The sequence below is a fragment of the Bombus pyrosoma genome, linkage group LG10 (genome assembly GCF_014825855.1).
Source record: "Bombus pyrosoma isolate SC7728 linkage group LG10, ASM1482585v1, whole genome shotgun sequence".
Lineage (NCBI taxonomy): Eukaryota > Metazoa > Arthropoda > Insecta > Hymenoptera > Apidae > Bombus > Bombus pyrosoma.
This window is the reverse complement of record NC_057779.1, coordinates 5950484-5964932: the sequence shown is the minus strand read 5'-3', so window position 1 is coordinate 5964932 and position 14449 is coordinate 5950484. Positions and strand designations below refer to the sequence as shown.

General features: G+C 36.4%; 1 protein-coding gene across 4 annotated transcripts in view; it reads right to left on the bottom strand.

Moving 5' to 3' along the window:
* The window catches only part of LOC122571704 (tyrosine-protein kinase Src64B), an 84310-nt gene that overhangs the window by 46026 nt on the left and 23835 nt on the right, over nt 1-14449 (bottom strand). Inside the window, exon 1 of one of the 4 annotated variants that reach the window (XM_043735764.1) lies at nt 9199-9220. The exons of the other annotated variants lie outside the window; for them this stretch is intronic. The gene's annotated coding sequence lies outside the window, so the exon portion shown is untranslated. Of the gene's footprint in view, nt 1-9198; nt 9221-14449 lie in introns of those variants that run through there. 4 annotated transcript variants of the gene reach the window in all.

The following is a 14449-nucleotide window of genomic DNA, read 5'->3' as shown; positions in this document are numbered from 1 at the left end:
TTACATGTGTCTCGATTTTGAACGGAAAAAAGAAAAAGAATATTCCGAATATTACAGAAAGATATAATATGATAAAAGAAGATATATTGAAAAGAAGAAAACAAACAGATTATATCGCACGACATGACAGAAGGTTAAAGTATACGTATGCACCTGCGTATTTTAAAACTTCCTGGTAATGAAGACTCTGAGAAAATATAAAAATTCTGCGTGGAAAGTTTAAAGAGGATGAAAAAAACACGGAAGAAAAATATTGATTGAACGTATCAGAAAGCTTGGTTGCTCCGAGTCATTTTAACCGTGATCGCAAGAGAACACTCCCCCGGCATTAAGTTCGCTAATCTCTTCCTCAAAGCTTTTTAATCTTCAGCTCGAACCCTTTATCTGGTATCGACAGTTTGTTGTACAACGCCTTTGTAATCGGTGCTCTCCGTCGCATTATCGTTCGCGATTTACTTTTAACGGCTGTGAAATTACTGTTAACGGCCCTTTCATGATGCAGGAAGCGGAAGAAGTAAGATTGAACTTAGGTCAATGGTACGCCATCCACAAGACTAACTAGCCTCAACTTCCCGCACGAAAATTTATCATTGTTTAATACGGTTAAGTTCGTTGTTAATGACTAGACAAGAGACACAGCGAGTTCATTTCCGAAGTTGCCCATAAAATTTCGTGATTCAATTTGCTAACTACGATAGCGCCATTTATGCTCCTTGCACAATTACATATTTACGCGAGTTGATATCTTCATAGCAATGCAATCTTGAAGATCTATAGTCTATTAACGAGAAGACAGGAATTTTGAAAAATGAGGAATGTAAGAATTATAAAAAAATAACGTAATAATAAAATGTAACAAAGAGCGATAGGATTATACGTATATAAAGGAATAAGCAAGAAAAGAAAAAGAATATTTAAAAAGGGTAAGAAAACAAGACGAATACTTAAGTGTAAATAAGAAAAGGTGAGAATAATAAGAAAATAATATAGTAAACGAACGAAATAAGAATTTGTAACTATAAGAAAGGTAAAAAGATATTCTTCAAAAAATAGATAAGAATTCTGGCATGGTTTTATACGAATGAAAAAGAACTGATTCTCGTTCTCGTTCAGTTTTCATACGCGACGTACGTAATACGGAAAATCTGTCTCGAGCACAGGTTGATTCTAACGACGATTTTACAGGTTATTGAGTTCTGCTGTGCAGACTTGTCGCGCGGTTTGCATACTGAAAAGACGCTTTCACACGACGATTTGTGAACGTTCACAAGGATGACTGCGATTAAAATAGATCCAGCGAGAGTGAGGAATTGTTTCCATGCACGGAGTTGTTCGCCGGTACATTTGAAACGCGAAATGATTGAAACAGGCGAACGTAATCGATTCGCTTCAAATATCATCGCAATTCTTCCAGTGAATATCCAAGACCAAAATCATTCGAATCATTAAACTTTGAATGCGACTAACCTTATTTACGCTAAAAATAGATTTGTCTGCACGATGAAGAAGAAAAGTATCGGAAGTCTTATACTTAAATATCACTTTGATGGAGCAATTTTCAAAGCTGTAAATTTTGTATTAATTAAACGGTGAATATTTAAATAAAGAAACTATGCAAAATAATGAATTGCACAAAAATTAAGAAATTCCTATATTCTAACGAAACTGAATGCTACGAGTGAAAATTTAGTCCTGTTTAAATGTAAATAAGCACATCCATGGATGTTGTATAGTATAGAGTCGTGACACGGTTCTCAATGATCTCAATGATCTAAATGACTATGATTGTAGCGGAAAGAGCATCAATCTCCTCGAAAGAACAGCCGAGAGAAAGTTCAAGCCAGCTTATTTGTTGAGACTGAGCAATAAACGAAGGTAGTGCTACATTATAATTTCGAGCCAACTAGAGATCCAATTACTCGATCCTAATTAATCACTGGACTACATACTGCTTACTGCTGACTGACAAACAACTCCTGACAAGTGAATTCTTGTTCTCAAATCCTGTTTTCCAACATACTTGTGCTTCACACTGCCTCCTCTCGACAAACAGCTCTTGTGCTAATAACTACCAACGAATAGATGCAAACTTTGCTTCAAACACTTCCAATTTAACTAGCAAAAACTATTTCATTGTTTAGATACAAATGTAACTTTGCCTTTGCATATAATATATCACTAGACTGTGGATATTTATGGATTTAAGAATATATAAAACACACATAATATGCAAAAATATATTGAAATATTTAGAGTATTTATTACAGCGTTCAGTAGATCAAACAATTTTCTGCTTGGTTTCCATTTCTTCAATTATATTCACAAAAATCTGAATGTGTATAAATATCCGCAGTCTGTGCACATAGCCATTACTTTGCTACTGCAAACGACGAGAACAAAAATACACGCAAAAATTACATCTTGTTGTTACAAAATATAAAAACAGGAATTCTGTGATACTTCGCTATTAAACGTGATAAAATTAACAATTCCATTTCGCTATAAGAAATGATAACAGCTACAATTATATTTCGTTAATACGAATGATGAAAGTAGAAATTAAACAACAGCCTAATCTATTTTCAAACCTCACTGTACGTACGCTGTACACTTTGAAATATTAAAACAGTACGGAGAAAAATGTCCTTTCTTTTTCACTACAGTAAACTGGTCTACGATTATTCGAAATACTCCAAAAAAAAAAAAAATGTAATTTCCATATACATCCGTAAATCATCTAAATCTAAACGATTTCTCCTCGAATATCTATCGAAACATGCAATCGTTATTTTCAAGTCATCGCGTATTCAAACGCGAATAAATACGTAAGAATGAATATCGGAATGAGTAAACTTTGTCGATCCACCAATGTACCTGGACTTCCCAAAATAAATATGTATGCGGATAAAACGACCATTCAAACAGAGCATCGAGATTCGATCGTTGGAAACGTTGGATAGCGAAATTTTCGTTAGCAGATTCGAGGTTTCCGGAACAGTCGGCCACCACCGAAAGGTCAGTCGCTCGATGCGGAAATCGTGTCGGTGCGGTGTGGCCAGTCGGCGAAATAACGAAAATTCAGCGACGTGTGTTGGAACACCTGGCTGATTCGCAGACTGAGAAGGTGCTCGCCCGCACGAATTTAATTCTTTCGAACCGAATCCAAATTTCATTCTCAGCCTGTCCGCCTTTCTCGAGTAATCGTCGATCCGTGCGCCGTACCGGAAACTCGCCACGACGCGACGTTCGCGTTTCGTAATACACTTGCCCATGAACAATTACCCGCGAATAAAAAAGCTTCTGCTTTTGGATCGTACAACGAAATTTACTTTTCCATCAAGTTCTACGCGAGGAATTTTTAGGACGATAATTAAATTAGTGTTGTCCGAATTTTCATTACGTGCTATATTTTACATTGTTCATTCTATTTTATTTACTTGAAATGTCCTATCTATTATCTCGAAACTGAAGAAATCTGAATGTTTATTATTTCCTCTATGCTATCTTTGTTTTTCTTCGATTTAAAATACTCAGCCTTATTATTCGTTATGTTTTTCTTTTATTATTATTGGTATTTTTTATTGTTCCTATTTAGACGATACGAAACACGGGGAACTTCAAATATTTTAACATAAATAAAATAAAAATAAAGTACATATCTGAATATATTTCAAATAGAATGAAAATATTATAACGTCACTTAAGCGATAATATACAAGAGATCATTCGAATATAAAGTTACATGAAGAAGACCATTTTCATGTGAAATATGTTAATAAAATGGATATTTATTCGTCAGAAGGCAGTGTTCCCCTAATGGAAATCATACACAATATTCTATAGTCCGTCCACACATATCATGTGCTAAATATGCATTAAATCTTGATTTCGTCAGCGTCCAATTCATAGCCTACCCTTACGAGCCACAAAATGTGACCACATGTGTCCCACTAATTTCGTCGTTATGTGTTATATACTGCTAGATACAACCTAATAGCACGTGCCTCTAGGACGTCCAATAAAATACATCCTACACATATTTCCATATTGTACTGGCATTATAAATGTGTGGGTAACGAATTGATTAAGGACTAACTGATATACCGAAATAATTAAAATTTCAAAGTATAATGACGCTCAAACATTGACTTTTATTATAAATTTTAACCCATGGATATCTACCTTAGTATTTCCTTTCTATGAATAAACGAATTAAATAAATATTATAGAAAAACACAGGCTGCAATTTAGGATAGAGATGCAGTCACATTTCCCAATTTGAACAATATACAAAAGTAGATAAATTTAATGACAGTACGTGATGCTGCATTTCGAACGATATTTATGCTTTTAAGGAATTTATTTATTAATCAATTCAGACGTAACTATAAAAAAACACAACCGCTACAAATATGTAAAGAAGTATTTTTTTCAAGCACGTTATAATAGGACTAAAAAATAAGAAGTATCTTTTTCTCGACGTTAAAAAAATTCAGAAGAGATGAAGAGATAAATTTTATCTTATAAATAACGTATCGTTCCTATGTATAGGATAACCGCTTTAAAAATATCGTTAATTCTAACTAGATGAAAACCTACGTGTGCAAATAAGCGACAACATTTTAATGTTAAGAATAAGAAGTACGAAGTTCGCACGTCATTTTATTCAACGGTTCAAGAATAAAGACTCATCTATAATAGGATCGAATATTCAAATACCTCAAGTGACCGCAACCAAACACTCAATCGTATTCAAACAGCCAAGCGTCTCGTTTCTCTAACTTAAAAGGAGCGTCGAATCTATCGGTGACAAAAAGCAAAGTAAGCTGTTTGTCCGAAAATAGAGTCTGGTTGTTCAGTGACGCGAAAGAGGAACGCGAAGAAGTCCGATCGGAAAATAATCCGACGGATCCCTGTCGTGTCGAATTCGGGGTTTCTAGAGCACTCGGACACAGTTTTTTAAAGGTCGACAACCTTTTCCACCCTGCGTCATTGTTGAGTTACGTTGGTACTCCCGTTCGATATCGCTAAAATGCTATTAGGTCGATCCCAAAACGACTTCCTGGCGAGTTCTCGCAGCTCTTTCCAACTTCGTTTCCATCTGCTTCGCTTTGCCCGTGAGCACGGTTTCCAGAAATTTACGAGACTTTCCTAGGCAAACTCGGAGAACGTGTTCCCTCCGGAAACGAAATTCTACAGAAAAAGCGGAGGGCGCGTTTGCGAAATAAAATAGCCGTAAAGTTTCTCAGCGACAAACAGTTGGTTCCCTGTCGATGTCGTTTGTCCCAGATTGATTTTGCAACTCAGACGACCGTGCTTCCATTTTGTTCGATAAACGACGATAAGTTTCGACGTGAATAACGATCTATACGTGTGTTCGATTTAATTGTACTTTTATGTTTCGCACTATGATTCCCTCTTGCGCGATAATTCAGTTAATAATAGACGAACTCTTGATGTTTGTATAGATTCATATCTTTACGAATGTATGAGTCGTTAGCAGGCCAAAATCATTAACTATACTTTTTAAAATTTTTGAAATCTTCCTGTTAGAACCCTTGACCGATGTGTATCTTATAATAACATATTTTAATAACATAATTTCATCGATTTTATCTATGTCTTCTTTTGTGAAGTAATACGTATATCTCGCAAAGTTCTGGGATTATGCTGATATTAAATGCTGAGATTTCTTTGACTCACAATTTTTATTACAGTGTTCATCAGCCTGCCCACTTCGTGGCCAAATCGTTCGCTTACCACATGCCACGGGGCACCGTGTCCTCGAGTGTTCACGAATGTAACTGAGTGTACCTGAGTATACCCAAGTGTATTTGAGTATATCCGAGTATATCCGAGTGTACCCGAGTGTACCCGAGTATCCCGAATGTATCCGAGTACACCCGAATCATCGGTACCGTGTAAACGATCCTCTGTGGCAGACAGCAACAGAAGAGATCGCACCCCTCGTCGACACTCCGAAACTAACATCCGTGACTCTTATTGTCAGAACCGCAGTAGTCCTTAAGTCCTTACGAGTATCACTCAAACTCCGAGCCTAAGCCTAAACCCTGATGATACATTTGGGGTTCCGACTATCAGCGATACAATATTTATTGAAATAGAACGACAATAGAACATAGAACTCATGATTCATTGAGCTTGACACGCGTATCTCCTCTATAGAAGAATCGACGCTTACATATTCATATCCACGCACCAAACTTTTGAACTCTCATCCGTCTAGGTACAACTGTAATTAAGGAAATAGAAGCTAAAAATAGAGGCTCATTGCATCCATTAAATATCACAGCCAGTAATTTACTTCGAATATTTTCGCATATTGTGTTATGTACATCTTGTACAAGTTTACACCTTCGAATTTTTCATAAACGCATAAAAATCTGCAGTGTATTAAAAATATTACTTCGCCAACACAAAAGAACCCTGATTTCTCTGTCACGACAAACATCCAATACGTACAGTGACTTTATTTTTTCGCGAGGTGACACCAGGAAAGCTTCCGGTTATCGTTCGACCTTCTTCGACTTCTTTTCGGCGTGCAACAAAGACGAGGCTCTCCAAGGTACGTTGTACGTTCCTTTTGTCTAAACGCCGACATTATGGCTGACCCTACTTTTCCCTACGCCACTGTGTAAAAGGTTGGAGGGTAAAGTAAGTAGGCACTTCAGCGAACTATTGATAGCACTAGCCAACCGTGGCCTTTCAAAGATTTGTCTCGCTCTCTTCTGTTCCCGGTTCGAACCTGGTTTCGCCCCTCGTGTTGCGTGTGTTCCACACACACCAAGTTAAACACCCGTTCACAGAAGTCTTAACTATGTAACGGTTGTGTTATTTTCATTACTAACTAACGATCTAACTAGACAATACGCTCGGCTTTTATTTCATTCCGTATAATGCCTGTGCGCTCAATATCGCGCTGGAGAACGATCGTTGCTCGCCGTACTATACTACCAGCCCGAGCGTCAGGTTTCTCCTATTGCTTATTGTCAGTGGAAGAGTTATGAATTTTTTAGAACACTCCAATGGTGTGTTTCCAGGATAAAAATACTCTGCTTTTGCTACAGTTCCATGTTATCAAGGGTTTTTGCGTTTTTGCGCTAATTACACGACAAATGTTTTATTCCTCTCTCTTTCCTTTCTTCTCTTTTTTTTTTCGTTACTGTTATAGTGATTGCAAGAAGTATTCGCATACGCTCTTATTTTTTAACGCAGACTTCGAATGCGACTTCGAATATCTTATAAGTTTTATTTCATAACTCTTATGGAATACAGGCATTTTTTAATTTTGTTTATTGAATATTTCAGCAGATTAATTGAAAAACCATTTACCTTCCCGGATTTCCAATTGACTTCTTCCAAAATTTCCAATTGACCAGTGATTAAAGGAGCGATTCAAGTTTCTCAAATACAAGAGATTGAACTATCCAACCGCAATCTTACGCTAATTAAACGAATTATTCAGCCAGGTGACTTGTAATTTAATCGACGAATGTGTGCGTTATATCTTTGATTTTGCGATACGTATAATGAAAATTTTCTTGAAAATAAATTCACGACAAGCACGTGTATTATTTCGATTGTGCGCCTACAATGTATACAAGATAGGTGCACAGGTCGCAAACCGCATGCTCCATAACGAATAACCTGCCATATACAGAATATTCGAACAGAGTCGAGGCGAACGCGTACGCGCTTCGCCGTAATTACGATTCTCGATATTGTTTTCGGTCGCATTATTAGTTCGAATTCCGGCGAAAACCACCGAGCATCACGAGAACGATAAATCGATGAGATCCCGACGTAATAGGAATCGATTAACGACCACGCACAACGTGCTACATATTATCCTTATCGATGTTTAACATTGCAAGATGATCGCACGAAGTTTAAAAAAAATTGCGTTAATCATTAAATACGTATACCTACTAATGTTAATCTTGGATTTTGTTTTACCGGTTAATTTGGATATTAATTAGAGATTTTAATTATAGATATTTTCAGCTATGTGATATCAGAACATCGTTAGTGCAATATTGATAACGCAATTGGTTCTGAAATTCCGAATGAATAAATGTTTGTCTTTTCATCCACATAATATTATTCGACTTATACGCGAACATAAATATCTATCTAATTAAATTCACTCGTTTCCACGATGCCAACATATATATGCGTTTAGTATTATGAAATAGAATGTTATATACGTAAGAACATTGTACCTGCGCGTATTAGCTTATAAATCTCTCGATTTAGTAATTTTCTTTAATGCAACAGTATCACGTAAAATAACGTTAAATGGAAGCGACAAATAGAAACGTTATAAATAATTGAGAGCAGAAGGGGAAAAATAAATTGCAAACAAGCTAGAAATGGAAGCATGGCACTTGGAAAATCAATAGTTAAAGGTAAAGGAATGAAAATACTGTAATTAGAAAGGAAAGAGGAACGTTTTCAATAGATTGAAGTCAAAACGTCTTACAATTTTTTCCAGCAGTATAATCGATGTCTTGTTTCCAGAGTACAAACAATCGTATCGCTCGTATATAAGGGTGAAAAAGAAAAGGAAACGAGCCGCGTAATACATACCAGACACGAAACCCATATGCTTCAATTTCCGTGCACTACCCGTCGGAAAAGGAAACAAAACTAACGGGGCGCGATTAAAAACGGATAGTATAACCCTCGTGTTTAATTTCCCACCCTTGCCGTGCTATGGCAGAGCTGATTCCACTGGTAGAATCGAATCGAATCGAATCGAATCGAATCGAATCGAATGGAACTTCCTTTCTTCCTTCCTCACGAGATAGATAGGACATACGAAGGAAATGTAGATTTAAGAGTATCGAGAAATCAAACAATTAGAAGATGTAAAAAAGCATATACTCATGTGTCATCAGAATTATTAAATCACCCTATAAATCATATCTTTGTAATATGTTATATCCCGTATACTAATGAAACGTATAGCTTTTAAATTGTTACGTAAACGTTATCTACTGATTGCTGGTAACAAATACAACAATAGCATATCGGTAACAATAATTTAAACGTTAGATAATCACTGATGATATATAAATTACATAAAACCAAAGAATCTCCAAACTTGTTGAGGCGTATATTAAACGTGTTGGTGTGTTTATTAAAGAGACGAGTGATAAAATTAAAAATACTTACAGTGATTTTAATATACACTGACTATTACAAGTACAGAGATAATGTATACCACTCGTAATCGTCGCTCACTCAATGCTACTGTTCGACTCTACGCTCACTATACGACTGTATGACCCGCTATAACGACTCGTTATTATGACTGTCCTAGAGAGCACGTTCGTCTATTTGTATCGACAAGTGTTATTACAAAAAGTTCAAATGTAACTCCGGTTGACGATTACAAATAACAGCGATAATATTTTGTCCGGAGTTCGTTTACCTTTAAACCTAGCGAACCAAAACAAAGTTGGTATTCCAAGGGACAATAACACGAGTATCTCCCGATACAAATCTTCCGTTGATTCATGTGCCTCTACGTTGTATCATCCAAAAGCAAAATTTCAAGCACTCCGCAGTATTTCCATAAATCACGTTTTAACCCGAATTTAAAAGTTCTCACCAATCTGAGCGAAACATTTGCACGATCCTGCTGACAAATCCATATTCGCCTATGGCTCCTCGCACAAGTTGTCCAACATTTTTCGTAAACAAGCATCAGAGCGAATGCACAAGCGACGCCGGGATACGCATCGACCGAGCGAGTACAACATCCAGTTGCCAGCAAGCACGAAACACTTCCCTATAGTTTATCCCGCCTGCTCGTCTATTTGCTCCCTATTTTCTGGCTGGTGGCACAAAGTTCCTGCGCGATGCATACCGGGACCGTGGAAAGTTGTTGAAAGAACGGGAAAAATGGCGCGGTAAAAAGCGGAGGACGGCCGAGTTTCCGTCTTCCCGTTTTATTATCTAGTCTCCGTGTAATCTCTCTACCCTTTCTTTATCTCCCTTCTTCTCTTTCTATTCCCTCTTATTATTTTTTCTTTCCTTCTTTTTCCGTCAGTCCCGCTGGGATCGTGTTTAACATTTTTACGTGTATTCAACTGGTTGCCGTTCAGCAGGGTTTCGTGCTCGAAAACTTTAATAAACGAGCCATCCAACCGTTCGTTCGCCCTTTTCTTTCTTCGTCTCGTTTCCACCCTCTGTTGCTACGACGAAAGCGGCGCGAAGGCGGAGGATCGGTGCTTCTGTCCTCCTCTCGCGCGCGTTAGTGCGCCCCGCAACTGTGCTGTTCTCCGTCTATCCCGCCGCTTTCGACTCTTTGGGACACACGATCGATCGATATTCATTCCCCGGGGGGAGACGAATTTTCGCACGGCAACAAGATATATCCGGAGGAAATAGGCCCGCGACATTAATAGACACCGGCAACATAGTAACACCCTTTACGTCTCTATCGGTCTTGAGCGGGATTGTCACGATTTTCCACGAATGCATATATTTATAATATACAAAGGTATCGAGTTGGATAATAAGGTCACTCGCGTTTCTTCAGAAAAGCGTCAAAGATCGTTTGCTGTTGTATGGAATTTATTCAATTAGCGACGCGTTCTATTATTCTTTACAAATGCGTTAACGATTTATATGTTGTATATTTTGAACGATTTTTACAGATGCATTTCGATGTATAGATTTTTATATTTTTTAAAGTATTTTACATTTCCGAAATATCGAAATAAATATCGTATATCGTTAATTTGCTGATTCATATCGGTTTATATCGTCTATGGCTTCATACAGTTAATTACTCAGGTTCAGACTGTAATATCAGACTGTAGTTCTTATTTCTGGTAATGGATTCTTTTAATTTATGGTTGCAATCAAACATATACAAATGAAATTAAAATACAACCTCAATAGTATCTCTTTGTTTAAACTGAATTTGATGTTCGATATCGTACGATTCGATAAAGTATAGTTCGTTAAAATCCACGTAGAATTTAAATTATTTCCTCGACAGCTTAATGAATGAAAGTTGAACAAATGTTCAATTAATTAAAACGAAATTAGCGCTTGAAAAAGAATATGCGTGCTTCGATTTGTAACTTCTCTTCTTCATTTCTGTGAAATTAATCTAACAATTTGAGAAACTAACGTACGATATAATGATTCTTATCTTATTTCCTAAAGAAGTATGTTCGATATAAATAATGCAAATAATCTTCTTGCGTTGATTTAAATTCCCTCGATAAAGAAAAAGCTCTTCGACACAATTTAATTCGATAAATAATTAAAACGAACCATTCACATCGTCGTATTTGTTTAATCAACAGCAATGAAACCTTATCGATTTGAAAGTAATCAATATAATGGAGCATCTTCCGTGAAATTGTGTTTTAATTTTCGCACCACCGTTAATCCTCGAAGAAATCCTTTAATCTGTTTTTCCTTTTATCCTAAGTCTTATAGGATACAGGGAAACAGAAGGGAAGGAAGAAGGAAAGAAATACGAACGGTATATTTTTAAGTGGTCGCAGCTGGAGTTAACTCTAAGATTAGATAATAAACTCTTCGTTTTCTATTTCATCTAACATCTAAATCCTACGAATTCTCTCTAAATTATGACTGTGTGTTTTTATGTATACATGGACGATTTAACATAAACATCTAAACTCGAATAGACAACCAATCGAAAAAAGAATGGAATTTTTCATAGTCACACAATTCTCCTCGACTCTGTAGATAAAAATCGAACTTTCGAAAATTCTCCGATTCTTTTGCAATACTCCTTTCGCGTATATTTTTCGTTAAATAACGTAGTTACGCAACGAGGTATTATTTCCTGATTCTATTGTAGAAACTGATTAATTACAGTAAAAAGCGTTTTAGCTAATTGTATTTAACGAATAACTAGGATATAACTAATTTATATCACCATGTTTGCTATGGATAGAATATATCGGCAGTGTATAAAGAGATGACGAAAATGACAACAGCTTACGGTAATTGCAAACGTTTTATTCCCCGACTAGTCACGTAACAATTACTTGGTCCTACAATTAGTAACCGAATAAACGAGGACGTTAGATAAATAGGAAACTTCTTAATGTTTTTAACAAGAAAAGGGCCCTAAGTGTTTCCTTCCTATATCGTAACTTCTTTTGTTTTAGCATATACGCGCGTCACTATGCTTTTTACCGCCACGTGTAAAATATTAAACGCATGAACGTTTTGTAATTTTACGATATAAAATTATGAAAGATATATTCAACAGTATTTTAACAAAGGATATCATTACGAATAGAAAACAATATAATAAATCGTGTTCAAAATACGACGACTGGCATGAAATAAATTTTTTAGAATTTTTTAAAATTCCATGACGCAAATCGTTAATAAGTAAACATTTCGTACATTACACCCAAAGACTTCTATCTCATCTCCACTACACGATCTCCACTATTGCAATCGTATCAAACTGTTTGTTAAAAATTTCGCGAAGAAAAGCCAACGCAATTTCTCAAAATCCCCACAATTATCGGTCGTAGCATAATAATCTATTGGAAACTTCCTCTCCGAGAGAATTCTTCGCCAGACTAGCAGGCGAGCGTGCAACAATGTATTAGGGATGATCAGCTAATTCGAGACACGTTTTGTCCAATGGCCCTGATAAACACGTGCGACCTGCCTCATGGATCAGAAAAGGAAGAAGTCTGGACGTATTCCTGGCTCGGATATACGACCGACCATTAACGAACTGCCCCGTGTTCAATTGAAAGAACGCACAACTTCGCCGGGGGTAAAATTCGTGGAGCACGTGGTCGCCAGATGCGCCTCAAATTGGTCCCAGAAATCACCAGGCCTCGTTGATATTATATTATAATAACTGACTAATGGCAAACGATTTTCTTGTTTCGGCAGATTTTCAGTAAACCATTTAAATCGCTAAGCTCTTTCAGCTTTTAATCCTGCTACGTTCTTTTATTTATCTTCGATCCAAAGCTTCGAACTAGAGTTTTCTAACATCTTCACTTGAACAAAATACGAACAAAGTGTTTACCTTCGTTTGTCAGAATCTTCAACGAAGCGTCTGAATTATCAATCCTCTTCAATCCTGCTGTATTCTTTCGGTCACTGTATTTTTCTAACATTAGAAAATATCTTCGTAATAGTCTTCAAAATATCTTCAAAATAATTGTTTTGGGAAACGTTATCGGTAGTAGTACAATTATCGCAATGAAAGTTTTGAACGAGGCACGAACTTACGTAAACCACTCATTTTTAATTTCTTGTGGTTGATTCAATATATTGTATGTGTTTTTTTTTTTATTTAAATTTTACAATTTGTCCAGTAGGACATTTGGTAAAATATCATAGCTGTAAATAAATATTGTATGTGTGTATCTATATACAGCTGGAAAGATTTCAAAAGCTGCAAATTGTTCAGTGTATATTTCAATCGTCGAACCGTAAACTATTTGGTGCTATCGTGCACCAAAAATGGTACCACTGCACCCCAAGCAGTTAAAAGTTACAAATGAGCAACGATTTTGTACTATTTATATTATCGAATTTCATGAAAGTTTATTGACTCCTACAGTTCTGTAAATTTCAGAATTTGTAATTCTCGAAAATTTTTCATTGTCATATTATCATCTTCGTACGTTCCATTCCGCCCGTATGCTCTCACGTATGCACTGTTTATCGTCAGCATGAATAATCCATCGGGCCACCCGGTGTACATCCCGGTGTGCATATACGCGTTGTTCCGCTTTGCTCACCTTACAATAGGATCGAATCTTTCATGCATTCATAAAGGACACGTGGTACGTACCACGTTTGCGAACGTTCACTGAAATCTCAGATCAGCCAAGTTACTTTGGCAATCGTAATGCAAACTAATTTGTTTCAGTCGATTCGCAAAGATCTGATTTATCGATCGATTGCTTGATTTTCTCATACGAAACCGATTTTCGTCAAATTTATATAAATATTGTTGGAAAAAATTCACACAGAAAGAACACTTGCTTTCTTAAAATTGGAACGATCCTCGATAATATCGTGCCTTTTTTAATTGAAGAATTCACTCATAATTTCTCTTATTATTACAGACACTTCAGAAAATTCCACATTTTCGTCTTCTTCATCGTTTTAGTATTCCTCGCGGAAAATCAAATTGCTTAAGTTCGAATGACTCCAAGTCACTCAACTTTACTTGTATAAACACAAACTCGAAGTAAAATCATTCCAATTCGAACAACTTGACCAAACTAAAGCCTGAGCAAGCCTTTACAATAGAATCAACTCTTGCAGGCATGTAACTGGTTTTCTACAATCCTGTGCTTCAAGAACACGTGGTTTCGTGCGTAGAATTCATTAGAGGGATTTGGTAGAAGCTTAGGTAATCAGAAGTTATTGTAGAAGTTGCTATTGA